General features: G+C 23.4%; 1 long non-coding RNA gene across 1 annotated transcript in view; it reads left to right on the forward strand.

Moving 5' to 3' along the window:
• Positions 1–16,502, forward strand: part of LOC126265822 (uncharacterized) — an 84,926-nt gene that overhangs the window by 35,278 nt on the left and 33,146 nt on the right. Inside the window, exon 3 of the long non-coding RNA XR_007548281.1 lies at positions 10,795–10,832. This is a non-coding gene — a long non-coding RNA (uncharacterized LOC126265822). The remainder of the gene's footprint in view (positions 1–10,794; positions 10,833–16,502) is intronic.

Genomic DNA, 16,502 nt, shown 5'->3' on the forward strand with positions numbered 1-16,502 from the left:
TCTTTACTCTAGTGTTTAATAATTGCTAAGTAGTGTATTTAATGTTCTCATCAAGATCTTCTTCGCCTTCTCTTCTATGATTAGCTTTCACAGTTTTGTTGCTTTATATAAATACTTCTTAGCAGATGTTGAGTAGACATTATTTTCTTTATTTTATTAAGCCAAAATTGTATTGTTACATAATGTAATCTTCAAAATTGGCTTCTTTGAGACCTTCCCATAAAAATTAATTGTTCTGGACTTATTTCTTTGTAGATGTTGTGTCCTTTTTCTTTACTCTAGTGTTTATTATTAACTAAATAATGTATTTAATGTCTTCACCAATTTCTTCTTTGTTTTCTCTTCTAGGGTTAGCTTTCCTGGTTCTACCTTAAACAAATACTTCTTTGTAGCTGTCATTTTCTTTATTTTATTAAGTTAAAATTGTACTCTTACATAATTACATTGGCTTCCTTGGGACAATTTTTTAAAATATTATACAATATATTAATAATTAATTAATATTTAATAATTATTTTAAGACTAAATTAGGGAAAACTTAATATCATATAAAATATTTATTTACAATATTCTTCTACTTTTAAACATTTAAAATATTTCAATATACGACATTTTTAATATTTTTTGAACATTTCATTACTGGTTATTATTTTATTAAAAATATAGTGCAGTAACCAATTTTTCTTTTTCGTGTGTATAAAGTTTTAAAATTAAGAAACTGAAAAAATGTTTTATTTTTTTCATATTTTTACATTATGAGCTAATGAAATAAATTTTAAATAAATTTATTTCATAAAATTCGTAAATAAAAGATAAAAATAATTTAAACAACTTTAAATAATCAATTTACCATTTTTTTTTATAATTTAAAGGTAATTACTGAGATTTAACTGTTAATATTTGTCATTTTAATTGTTAATATTTGTCATTATTTTTATTCGAAGAGTATATTTTTAATTGACTTTCAAAATTAATTAAATATTTTCAGTTTTAACACATTTATTTAATTATCTGATTTGATACTTATAGTAGTGGTCATTGTTATAGTAACTTTTTAAATTATTAAATATTTTAGCCCCATAATTCTTGTATTTAATATGAACTGATAAAATAATAATAATTTACTATTATTATTTTATCTAATACTATAAAAACTACTATATTCTTATTTTATAAAATGCTACATATATTTTTTTCAATTATGTTGGACATAAATATAGCAATTTTTAAAGGGATTTTTTATTATTAAATCAGTGTTACTTAATTTAACATTAACACTATGTATAATATCCTTTTTGTTTTATAAGTAATTTAAATTGTTTTTAATACCTTTAAGATGTAATTTAATAAATTTTTAAATCAGTCTGGTATTTATTATAAATGCAGTATGTGTGGTTCAGTCCACACATATTGCATTTATAATTTAAATTATGACACGCTGAAAATACCTAACGAAAATATATGAACGATGATTCATCTGGAAATAACTAATTGATTTACATCATTTTTTGCAACCAAAATGTTTCTGGATTTAATCCAATTTGCGACACACAAAAGACACTTATTTATATTTAAATAACATTGTGTCCTAAAAACAGTTAATAGTTGTATGTATAAACTACAATATGCAAAACTACTCCTAGAAACTGAGCCCAACGCAACGACCACGTTGTTTATACACACATTCAAACCGGACCGTTTTTAAATAAATAATTAGTCGGAGCGGGCGCAGACGGGCAAGGCGAAACGCATTAAAAAACCGTTTCCTCATCGCCGAATGCAGTCGAGCGTGTGTGTGTGTGTGTGTGCAGGATGCAGTCGCCGCCACGCACCGCCGTCGCGGCGTAGCCGCGGCAACGCGGCGCGCCGAGAGGGTCGCTTAGCAACGGCGGGGGTGGGCGGAGCCGGTCGCGCCTCCCGCGCGCCGTGCCGGCACGGGGAGGTGCGCGCCGGTCGGCGGCGGCGTTCCCGCCACTGCCGCGGTGGGCAGCCGCGTTTCGACGATGATGCGAGACGGTTTTTGGTGTTGATTTTGAATTTAGTAGGTCTCCTTGTTTCTCCTTTCTTCTCGGAGAAATAAGTGACGGATGAAGGGCTTTATTTTTTGTAAATTTTTTGTATAAGTCGAATATGACAATATGTAAAGTATTTGGTACCAGAAAATGTAGTACAGTAACTTTTATTCAGTATAAAAATCTCCATTATATATAGTTATTCATTGTCAATATTCTACAAGTAAATTCATGCCACATCAAAAAAAAATTGAGTTTTTGAAACTGAAGACACGTTAACCTCAGTTTTGACCCCTCCTTCAGAATTAAACCGTTGATTTCGTAAAAAATTGGACAATGACAAAAATAAATAATATTCACATGGAGAAATGTCTGGACTATATTCTGAATTATGTAAAATGTCACCTGCAACCCACCACACAGTTATTTGGGTTAAATCTTGTTTTAAATACTGTTCCACCAGATTTACCAGCTTCAATACATTGTCCAGACCGACTAAAATTGTCGCAGTTAACCCATTTTTGTCCCAAGTAACAATACGACCAATAAAAGACTCATTTGCGCTGCATGCAAGAAGAGAATTGTCAATTGGCAAACGCCTAATTTACTTAACCTCACTTATTTCATTTCTACATGTTTTTGATGAAATTCTTAGCATAAAACTTCTTTCTAATCATTAATTTATGTCAGTTTAATGGGCATAGAGTATTATTTTATTTTTTGTAGATTTTATCTACAAGTGAAACATGGGAATATATAAAATATTAGGTACCAGAAAAAGTAGTAAATAACTTTTATTGATTATAAAAATGTCCATTATATATAGTTATTCGTTGCCAATATTCTACATGTAAATTCATGCCACAACAAAAAAAATTGAGTTTTTAAAACTGAAGACACGTTAACCTCAGTTTTGACCCCTCCTTCAGAATTAAACCGTTGATTTCGTAAAAAATTGGATAGTGACAAAAATAAATAATATTCACATGGAGAAATGTCTGGACTATATTCTGAATTATGTAAAATGTCACCTGCAACCCGCCACACAGTTATCTGGGTTAAATCTTGTTTTAAATACTGTTCCACCAGATTTACCAGCTTCAATTCATTGTCCAGACCGACTAAAATTGTCGCAGTTAACCCATTTTTGTCCCAAGTAACAATACGACCAATAAAAGACACATTTGCGCTGCGTGCAAGAAGAGAATTGTCAATTGTCAAACGCCTAATTTACTTAACCTCACTTATTTCATTTCTACATGTTTTTGATGAAATTCTTAGCATAAAACTTCTTTCTAATCATTAATTTATGTCAGTTTAATGGGCATAGAGTATTATTTTATTTTTTGTAGATTTTATCTACAAGTGAAACATGGGAATATATAAAATATTAGGTACCAGAAAAAGTAGTAAATAACTTTTATTGATTATAAAAATGTCCATTATATATAGTTATTCATTGCCAATATTCTACATGTAAATTCATGCTACAACAAAAAAAATTGAGTTTTTGGAACTGAAGACACGTTAACCTCAGTTTTGACCCCTCCTTCAGAATTAAACCGTTGATTTCGTAAAAAATTGGATAGTGACAAAAATAAATAATATTCACATGCAGAAATGTCTGGACTATATTCTGAATTATGTAAAATGTCACCTGCAACCCGCCACACAGTTATCTGGGTTAAATCTTGTTTTAAATACTGTTCCACCAGATTTACCAGCTTCAATCCATTGTCCAGACCGACTAAAATTGTCGCAGTTAACCCATTTTTGTCCCAAGTAACAATACGACCAATAAAAGACTCATTTGCGCTGCGTGCAAGAAGAGAATTGTCAATTGTCAAACGCCTAATTTACTTAACCTCACTTATTTCATTTCTACATGTTTTTGATGAAATTCTTAGCATAAAACTTCTTTCTAATCATTAATTTATGTCAGTTTAATGGGCATAGAGTATTATTTTATTTTTTGTAGATTTTATCTACAAGTGAAACATGGGAATATATAAAATATTAGGTACCAGAAAAAGTAGTAAATAACTTTTATTGATTATAAAAATGTCCATTATATATAGTTATTCATTGCCAATATTCTACATGTAAATTCATGCCACAACAAAAAAAATTGAGTTTTTGGAACTGAAGACACGTTAACCTCAGTTTTGACCCCTCCTTCAGAATTAAACCGTTGATTTCGTAAAAAATTGGATAGTGACAAAAATAAATAATATTCACATGCAGAAATGTCTGGACTATATTCTGAATTATGTAAAATGTCACCTGCAACCCGCCACACAGTTATCTGGGTTAAATCTTGTTTTAAATACTGTTCCACCAGATTTACCAGCTTCAATCCATTGTCCAGACCTACTAAAATTGTCGCAGTTAACCCATTTTTATCCCAAGTAACAATACGACCAATAAAAGACTCATTTGCGCTGCGTGCAAGAAGAGAATTGTCAATTGTCAAACGCCTAATTTACTTAACCTCACTTAATTCATATATACATGTTTTTGATGAAATTCTTAGCATAAAACTTCTTTCTAATCATTAATTTATGTCAGTTTAATGGGCATAAAGTATTATTTTATTTTTTGTAGATTTTATCTACAAGTGAAACATGGGAACATATAAAATATTACGTATCGGAAAAAGTTGTAAATAACTTTTATTGATTATAAAAATCTACATTATGTATAGTTATTCATTGTCAATATTCTACAAGTAAATTCATGCCACAACAAAAAAAAAATGAGTTTTTGAAACTGAAGACACGTTAACCTCAGTTTTGACCCCTCCTTCAGAATTAAACCGTTGATTAAGTAAAAAATAGGACAAAGACAAAAATAAATAATATTCACATGGAGAAATGTCTGGACTATATTCTGAATTATGTAAAATGTCACCTGCAACCCGCCACACAGTTATCTGGGTTAAATCTTGTTTTAAATACTGTTCCATCAGATTTACCAACTTAAATCTATTGTCCAGACCGACTAAAATTGTCGCAGTTAACCCATTTTTGTCCCAAGTGACAATACGACCAATAAAAGACTCATTTGCGCTGCGTGCAAGAAGAGAATTGTCAATTGTCAAACGCCTAATTTACTTAACCACACTTAATTGATTTCTACATGTTTTTGATGAAATTCTTAACATAAAACTTCTTTTTAATCATTCAGTTATGGCAGTTTAATGGGCATAGAATATTGTTTTATTTTTTGTAGATTTTATCTACAAGTGAAACATGGGAATATATAAAATATTAGTTACCTGAAAAAGTAGTAAATAACTTCTATTCAGCATAAAAATCTCCATTATATGTAGTTATTCATTGTCAATACTCTACAAGTAAATTCATGCCACAACAAAAAAAAATGAGTTTTTGGAACTGAAGACACGTTAACCTCAGTTTTGACCCCTCCTTCAGAATTAAACCGTTGATTTCGTAAAAAATTGGACAATGACAAAAATAAATAATATTCACATGGAAAAATGTCTGGACTATATTCTGAATTATGTAAAATGTCACCTGCAACCCGCCACACAGTTATCTGGGTTAAATCTTGTTTTAAATACTGTTCCACCAGATTTACCAGCTTCAATCCATTGTCCAGACCGACTAAAATTGTTGCAGTTAACCCATTTTTGTCCCAAGTGACAATACGACCAATAAAAGACACATTTGCGCTGCGTGCAAGAAGAGAATTGTCAATTGTCAAACGCCTAATTTACTTAACTTCACTTAATTCATTTCTACATGTTTTTGATGAAATTCTTAGCATAAAACTTCTTTCTAATCATTAATTTATGTCAGTTTAATGGGCATAAAATATTGTTTTATTTTTTGTTGATTTTATCTACAAGTGAAACATGGGAATATATAATATATTAGGTACCAGAAAAAGTAATAAATAACTTTTATTCAGTATAAAAATCTCCATTATATATAGTTATTCGTTGTCAATATTCTACAAGTAAATTCATGCCACAACAAAAAAAAATTGAGTTTTTGGAACTGAAGACAAGTTAACCTCAGTTTTGACCCCTCCTTCAGAATTAAACCGTTGATTACGTAAAAAATTGGACAATGACAAAAATAAATAATATTCACATGGAGAAATGTCTGGACTATATTCTGAATTATGTAAAGTGTCACCTGCAACCCACCACGCAGTTATTTGGGTTAAATCTTGTTTTAAATACTGTTCCACCAGATTTACCAGCTTCAATACATTGTCCAGACCGACTAAAATTGTCGCAGTTAACCCATTTTTGTCCCAAGTAACAATACGACCAATAAAAGACACATTTGCGCTGCGTGCAAGAAGAGAATTGTCAATTGTCAAACGCCTAATTTGAGTAGATACTTTTTAAACAAAAAACATGTTAAATGAAGAACCAAAAACGTAAATTACCTAAAGTATTATACACAATAAAATTACGTGGGGTAATTTTTCATCCTAAAACTTTCAAATGTTCATTTCGTAAGGGTTTTAAAACTATTATTAGTTATTAGTTTTATGTGGCTAAGAGGATGAAGAAATTATTTTGCAATAAAAAAAGTTTAATTTTGAGGAAATATTGTTTTTTAGACAGATTTTATGTGCAAATTAAATATGGTAATATTTTGGAAAGTGGTTAAATTGTCCGTCACATATTAGGGAATTATAAAATTACTTAATCGTTGTTTATTAATATGTTAAAAATAATATTTAAAACACAACAAACACAGTGAATAAATTTAATTTTGTAGAATTTAATTTACCTCCCACATTTCCTTAACCATCATTTCAAGAATTTTATTCTGACAGTTTATTTTATTATATATTTTATGTGCAAATATTATATGGTAAAATTTAAAATATACAATAGTGAAGTTGACACATCACTTTATGGGTTGCAAATAAAATTCTTATAAAATATACTTATTTATTTATTGTTTATTAAAGTTTTATTTAATACGAACCTATAAAGTATCAAATATAAGTATAAAATTTTATATTTTACTGATTAATCATTTAAACCTCGTTTTATTATTTGTTATAACAGTTATTGATGATAACTTATCGTTTATTATTAATGTTTTAGACCTTTAACATTTTATTATGTGACAAGGTGGAGGAAATTATAAATTTAAATTGTCAGACTGTAATGTTTCATTTTAATTTGCAATTTTTTATAACTAATTAAGGGAAAAAGGTGAAATTTAATTCATAAAATTATTTTTAAATGTTTATTATTCTTATAAAAACTTCTGTATATTTTCTAATAGGTTTAATGTGTTTTAAAAATTTTAATCATAACTAATTAAAAGTTTTAAGTTACATAAATATTGTAGTGTAATTTAATTAACAAAATAATTTTTAGACATTAGGTTATGTAAATTTCATCTATTCCTAAAAAAATTCAGTATATAAATTTAATTAATAATTAACAAAATAATCACTCCTTAAACAATTTCTCTATATATGTTTGTAAATAAGTTGACTAATGTTTCAAACATTTAAAATATTATTACATGACAACATAAAGAAAATTATAACAAAAAATTGTAATAAATTCTTTTATTGTTATCAAATGTCAAATTTCCATTTCAAAATTATCTAAATAATGTTTTTAATCTATTATAACAGTTAAGCAATTTTGTAAACTTTAATAACGATATAATATTTAAGAAAATAATTACTTCTTAAGAAAATATAAAATTAATTAATGAAATGATTTGTGAAGAAGTATTCATGTTATAAATATTTTTCTAAAGTAATTAATGTATTTATTAAATTTTCTGAGTGACAAAACACATTAATAGAAATATACACATTTAATATACAAAATGTTAATTGTTATAATGTAAAATCCTTTATTTTAACATGTAATTTATAAAATATATTTTTTAAACATCTCAATAAAATTATAATCAAATAAGAATGTTAAATTACAAGTTTTCATCTTAAAATTGCATAAAATAGTCTTTTTAATCTATTATAATAGTTAAAGAAATATTTAAAGGCAATTTTATAAACTTTAATATCAAAATAATTATTAAAAAAATAATAACTTCTTAACAACATATAAAATTAATTGATAACATTACAATTTTAAAATGATTTGTGATTAAATATTCATGGCTCAGATATTCTTCTAAAGTAATTAATATATTTATTAAATTTTTCTTGTGTCAAAACACTCATTCATAAAAATATTTACATATAATATACAAAATAATAATAACTATATTTTAAAATCGTTTATTTTAATTTTACGTTATTGATACAATATTTTTTAAACGTCTCAATAAAATTATAATTAAATATTAAAATCAAAATTATCTAAATACTTTTTTAATCTATTATAATAGTTAAAAAAATGTTTAAATGCAGTTAAAGATAATAACTAAGAAAATAATAACTTTAAATTAATTACTATTATCAATATTTTAAAATAATTTTTAATTAAATATTGTATTTTTTTAAAATCTAAGAATATATATTTATAAAATTGTAAATTTTCTTCTTAAAATAAAGGAAATCTTTAATATCAAATTCGTAAATTAATAATTATTTCTTAAGAAAATATAAAATTAATTTAAATTCCTCCTCCTCCTCCTCCTTTTTCAAATGAACCAACGTAGGAAAAAGTATTTTTTTTAATACCTTTGTAAAATTGTTAATAATAACAATTGATTTTTAAAACCATGATATGATATATTTATTTTATTTAATTTTACTATTCTTAAATTAATGTTCTTAAGAAGATAACCAAAATAAACTGATAAAAATGTATATATTTTTATTATATATTATATAATATTACATTATATATATATATATATATATATATATATATATATATAATATTCTTTTAAACGTCTCTAAAAAATTATAATTAAATTTGAATATCAAATTCAAATAAAATGACAAATTTTCATCGCAAAATTATTTTAATCTATTATAACTGTTAAAGAAATTTGTAATGACAATTTTGTCTGACAAACTTTAAGGTAATAATTAAGAAAATATAAAATTAATTAATATTGTCAATAGTTTAAAATGATTTATGATTAAATATTGTAAAAGTTTTTTAAATCTCCAGTAACATTATGAAATTATAATCTTTTATCATAAAATTGTTTAAACAGTTTTTTAATTAAATATGAAGGATAAAGAGATTCTTTAATTAATAATAATTTCATATATATAAAATTAATTAAAAGTTTTAATATTATAAAATGAATTCTGATTATGTAGCATTGAAATTACAATAATAAATGTTGAATTTGTTAAATTTTTCTTGTCACATATAATATGTAATGTTAATAAAAATGTAATTATAAGACGTATTTTAATTTTACAAGTTTTCAACTCAAAATAATTTAAATAAATAAATATGAAATGAGAAAAAGCTTTTTTATCAAATTTACAAACTTTTATATCAATTTATTAATAGGAAAGTTGTAAATAATAAAAAAATGTAAAATTATAATAAACAAATTGTTAAATTTTACACACAAAACACAAACCCAATTTACATGTTCACTTTTTAAATAATTTGAAAAAAAGATTAATTAATGTATTTATAATTAATTTAATTAAGGTTTGATATTAAAATAGATATACTTAAAAGTTTAAACTTTTATTTTAGATTTTTTTATAACAGTGAAACAATTTTATTAATAATAAAATTTAATCTCAATTTTTTATTAATTTAATATTTATATTTTTAAAAAAATCCATTTACTTGTATGGTATATTACATACTTAATCACCTCAAAATTATTAAAATATTTTAAAAACTATAATATTTATCTTTTGAGGCAAAATTTTTAATAAAAAAAAATACATTGTTAAGCAAGTTTTGAACTAATATTAAAACCATTTAATAAAAATATTGTTTTGGGGATTAACATTATTAGCATCATTTAAATTATCTAAATATTATTTAACAATATATTTTAATAATTTATTTTTATTAAAATATATGTAGTATCTAATATTTTTGGGAAGTTTTTATTTTATTGTTGCCATTTGAAATATGAAGGTTCAGCAGAAACTTTAAGGTATACTTTTTTATAGAAAATATCTTTTATAATGTAGAAAAAGATATTACACCTCCTCGTAAACTGTCAAATGCCAATTTTTATGTATATATAATTCAATTTAAAATGTTATTTTACACGAATGAATTGTATTTTTAAATCGAATATAAATAAAATTGTGAAACGGACATAAAATCTACTTGTACAAGTAAATAAAAACTGATTCAACTGAAATAAAACATCAACGACACGATTTTTCAATTTAAACCCATCCGATTCTCACACTAATATCAACATATTCTCTCTTTATTATTATTTTCCATTTTCGACATGGCCGTCGAAAACGTGGGGGACAGAGCGGCCGCCGCCGCCGCCGCCGCCGCCGCCGCCGCCGCCGCCGCCGCCACCTGTTGCGCACGTTGTGCGAGAGCGGCGTGCGAAAAAATCCGCCGCCCCCGGCGTTAAAGTCACCGCCGTTCCGCGATCTCTTTTATTCGATACGCGGGGGATTCACATGGGAACGGTTTCGGTAATGGACCGATGAGACCGGTCCGGAGTCCGGACGATGCGAATTATTTTTTCGGTTGCCTCTATTTTATTTCTGTTGCGACGATTCGGAGCGAAGAAATGTTTCTTCGTTTCACGTTTTGACGGTTGGCTGCGTAATTTTAAAATTATTTATTAAGTTAAATAAGTTTTTTATGTTGTTCATATTGAAATATTATTTTTTTTGTTTGCAGATTGGATAAACTAACGAAGAATCAGCAGTTCAGTTGACGTAAGTAAATAATCAATGTATGCATGATATTTAATTAAAATGCTCCCCTTTTGTGAAACTTTGATAATAAAAACAATAAATTACAAATAAACAAATAATGCACACAATTAAAAATAAAATCTGATTAAATTTATGATTGAAAAGCTTTTGAAGGAGTCGTTTTATTAAATTTTACGATTTAATAAACTATATTTTTCATTAATACATATATAAAATTTTTGAATTGTTTTAATATACATTTATTTGTTTTCGAATGCATTTTATTATATAATATTAACTTGGTTCACGGATTATCAGTTTTATATTTATTATAATTTATTACTAACTGCTTTCGTTAGGCTTTTATATTAAAACGTTGTTTAAATTATAGAAATGTTTAAATTAGTATAATTTAAACAGAAGTCACAAATAATACGTATTTACTATTAAAAATGTCTTTTAATATGGATATTAAATGTAATTTATACATAGTGTATTGTTAAATAATTTTTAGATAATTTAAAGGATGATAATTTCTTCAATACTAATTTATTACAAAATAAAATATTAAAAGACATGTGAGCATTAAATGCAATTTAATCACCTAAACATTATTTTTATTAAAAATTTTGCCCCAAAAGATGAATATTAAAATTTTTAAAATATTTCAATAAATTTTAGGTGTTTAAGTATATAAATAAATAAAAAATATAATTTTGAAAGTTGAATAGATCTTAGAATATTAATTTTAGAATAAGAAAATTACTATTTAATAAAGTTTTTAAGAACCCCTAAAAATTAATATTCTTTATTATTTAATTTTAATTAATAATTAATTAATCCTTTTAATTAAATTATTTAAAAAGTCAAGAATTTTAAAAACATTTCTACATTAGAAGAAAAAAGAACCTATGAATGAATTTTATTAAGCTTCATATTTACGTAAAAATTGTTTAAATAAATTTGAGATGAAAACTTTTAATTTATTATAAAATATTATAATTTCAATTTTATAGATAAATTAAAAAAGTACTTAAATATAAGTTCCATGTCAAATATTTTTATGTATGTGAATTAACAATTACTTTGATTATTTCTATTGTAGAATTTAAAATAACAATCGATTTTATATTTTCTTAAGAAAATATTAAATTAATATTAAATTGATATTAAAGATCACATTACTATTTAATATTACTTAAGAGAACTGTTTAAATAATTGTATAAATTTAATTGTTTAAATAAGAATATAAATTTTAAAATCGTAAAATGAGGTCAAAACTTGTTCCAAATTATTAATAATTTGGAACTTTACTATATTATATATTACAATTACGTTTTACTTTCTGTTAAAATAAGTTTATATAAGTTATGTTTTTGTATAGTGTAGAAAATTTAACAATTTGTTTATTATAATGTTATAATTTTTATCTATTTATAATTTCCTTTATTTATAAATTTATACAAAAGTTTGTAAATTTGATAAAACTTGTCATTTAATATTCATATTTAATTAAAAGTTTATAGAGAGATTATTTATGTATATTTTAATGAATGTTTGATTAGTTATAAAGAAAATTCAATAGATACATTAATTACTTTGGAAGAATATCGATAATATGAATGTTTTAATCGCAAATCATTTTAAAATAGTAATATTATCAATTAATTTTATATTTCTTTAGGAGGTTATTACTTTTTAAATTATTACTTTTTATTAAAGTTCACAAAATTGCCTTTAAAAATTTCTCTAATTGTTATAATATATTTAAAAACTATTTAGATAATTTTGAATTAAAAACTATAAAAAATGTTATAGAGATGATTAAAAAATTATTTAGAATATAACAATTAACATTTTATATATTATATGTGTATATTTTATGAATGTGTGATTTTTCAATCAATAAATACATTAATTATTTTAGAAGAATATCGGTAATATGAATATTTAATCACAAATCATTTTAAAATAGTAATATTATCAATTAATTTTATATTTCTTTAAGAGATTATTATTTTTTAAATTATTATCTTTTTATTAAAGTTCACGAAATTGCCTTTAAAAATTTCTCTAATTGTTATAATATATTTAAAAACTATTTAGATAATTTTGAATTAAAAACTATAAAAAATGTTATAGAGATGATTAAAAAATTATTCAGAATATACAATTAACATTTTATATATTATATGTGTATATTTTTATGATTTGTCAATCAATAAATACATTAATTACTTTGAAAATATATCTATAACATGAATATTTAATCACAAATCATTTTAAAATGGTAATATTATCAATTAATTTTATACTTTCTTAAGAAATTATTATTTTCTTAATTATTATCTTGTTACTATAGTTTACAAAATTACATATTAATTACAAAAATTAAATTAATATTCTTAAATTATTTTAAATTGCTATAAATTTATTTGAAATATTTTATAATAATTATTATTAAAGACTTATTATTAATATTCTTAATTTCATCTATTTTTTAAATTATATTACATTGCTATTATATTTAACAACATTAAATTTATTTAAAATATTTTATAGTAATTATTATTAATGACTTGTTTTTATTAATATTAAGTAAACAAATATTGATGAATGTAACAATTAAAGGGCAGAACTTGTAAATATTTATTTAGACATATTAATTACAAAAATTAAATTAATATTCTTAATTTCTTCCATTTCTTAAATTATATTAAATTGCAATTTTATTTAATAACATTAAATTTATTTGAAATATTATTATATATATTATTATAATAATTATTATTATAGGCTTATTTTTATTAATATTAAGTAAAAAATATTGTTGTATGTAACAATTAAAGTGCAGAACTTGTAAATATTTATTTAGAGATATTAATTACAAAAATTAAATTAATATTCTTAATTTCTTATATTTCTTAAATTATATTACATTGTTATTATATTTAACAACATTAAATTTATTTAAAATATTTTATAATAATTATTATTACTTAATATTTACTTGTTTTTATTAGTATTCACTAAAAAATATTGATGTATGTAACAATTAAAGGACAGATCATGTGAATATTTATTTAGATATATTAATTATAAAAATTAAATTAATATTCTTAATTTCACCTATTTCTTAAATTATATTAAATTGCTATTTTATTTAACAACATTAAACTTATTTGTAATATTTTATAATAATTATTATTAAAAACTTGTTTTTATTAATATTAAGTAAAAAAACTATTGATGTATGTAACATTTAAAGGGCAGAACTTGTAAATATTTATTTAAACATATTAATTACAAAAATTAAATTAATATTCTTAATTCTATTTCTTAAATTATTTGAAATTGCTGTTATATTTAACAATATTACATTTATTTGAAATATTTTATAATAATTATTATTAAAGACTGTTTTTATTAATATTAAGTAAAAAAATATTGATGTAAGTAACAACCAAAGGGCAGAACAATAAATATTTATTTAGACATAATAATTACAAAAATTAAATTAAAATTCTTAATTTCTTCTATCTCTTAAATTATTTTAAATATTATATATATTATTTTATTTTTCGAATATATTCTTCAATCTTGTATTTATATGATATAATAATTTCGTATTTATGGAGAAATATTTAAATAATTAAAAAAAACATCCTTTATTCCAAGTTCAACACTCAAAATTTATAATATAAAGTATTTTAATAAAATGTGTCAAATGAGATTTTATTTGACCAACTGCCACCCCATAAAAATTCAATTATTGGCCCCTTAAAACCACAGCAAATTCAACATAATTGATTAATATACAACTTCCACACGTGCTCTGTTTGGACTATTATTATTATTATTTTATTATTTATTAGAGAAAAAAATATAAATATAAGTTTTAAACTGTACAAAGACTAAACATTGGGCCACCCTCAAACATTAACGCACACCATTGCGAAAGGGACGAACCACCCCGTTCCGAGATGCACTCCGGGGCGGGGGACCCCCCGAGGGCCCGCGGGGTGGGGGCCGTCATTGCATTGCGGCGCGGGGTCGACAACGGCAACGGGGGTTGTCGATTTTTTCGGTGCCCCGTTTGCGGTCCGGTTGGCCTTGGCGATCTGTTCGGACGTGGATGGGTTTCGGGTCCTTCGGTCCGGCGACAGGGGTGTTCGAGGGTTGTTTTGGGTTTCGAGGGATTTTGGGCCCTCGGTTTTGGGATTATTAACGAAAATGTTAGTTTTAGTTGGTTGGTTAGTTGATTAATTAATATGTAAATAAGAAAGTGGCCTAGTGGCCTTTTTTTAATTTTTGTCACTTTTGTCATTAATATTTCATAAGATTAATTAATCAAATAAACATATTAAATAGTAAAACTTTTAATTTATAAGAATGTACAATAACAAAAAATTAATTATTATAATTAAAAACTTTAAATTTATTTCATAATTTTCAATCTAATATATTTCGTAATGAACTTTAAAGTGAAACTGCCCTTTAAAAAAACTTTTATTAATAAAATGCAGACATTAAGAAATAGTTTTTAATTTATTAAAATCAAATATTTTTAATTTAAATGGATACTTGAGTTACTTAGTTAATTAGTTAAAAAGTTAGGAAGGAACTAGTAGATTTAATTAATTAATTAAAATGCTGAAACTGTATATTCTGTTGTATAAATTAAATTTCAATATTTTATTATTATGCATTATATATTACTGTTTAATACTAATTTAATAGTTATTCATTTTATTATCTTATATTATTAAGATATAAATTCTAAAACAAACTAGAAATTAATGTTTAATTAATTATATGTATAAATTAGTTTATCTGAAAATGGCGTAATAGTTTATCTTCATTTTTTTTACTTGATTTGGCAATATTTAAATTTTTGATTTGATTATTCTTAATATATTACAATTATAATTTGTTTTAGAATATATAGAGTAAATTTGAAACTAACGAATTTAATACTAAATTTTTAAATAAATTTTTTGTTAATGAAAATTAGAAATTAATAAAATCACTTTTTTTGCCACTCAATAATGTAAAATGTTTGATTTGTGCACAGTAATTAATTTATTAACTTATTACTATCAAATATTTATAATTTAATTGAATTCTTTTAAATATAAATAAATTATTTAAATTATTAATAGTATTTTCTATTTACATTAGTTTACAAAAAACAGCTTTAAACTGAAAAAAAATAAAAAAAATCAAATTTATCTTACAGTATTGAATCTAATATATTTATTACTGAATTTTTATATTAATTTTTTATTAATGAAAAGTAAAATTTAATAAAAACACCTCTTTTTACATTAAATATTGTAAAATTTTTGGTTTATACATCTTAATTAATTAATTATTAACTTATGACCATCAAATATTTATCATTTAATTGAAATGAAAAATATAAATAAATTATTTAAATTATTAGTAATATTTTTTTATTTATAGTAGTTTACAAAAAACAGTTTTAGATTAAAAAATATATATATAAAATTCAAATTTATTTACACTGTTGAATTTTTAAATTAATTTTTGGTAAATGAAAAGTACAAATTAATTAATTATTAACTTTTGACTATCAAATATTTTTAATTTAAGTGAATTCTTTTGAACACAAATAAATTATTTAAATTATCAGGAGTATTTTATAGTAACGTACAAAAAGCAGCTTT

The sequence above is a fragment of the Aethina tumida genome, chromosome 6 (genome assembly GCF_024364675.1).
Source record: "Aethina tumida isolate Nest 87 chromosome 6, icAetTumi1.1, whole genome shotgun sequence".
Taxonomy (NCBI): Eukaryota; Metazoa; Arthropoda; class Insecta; order Coleoptera; family Nitidulidae; genus Aethina; species Aethina tumida.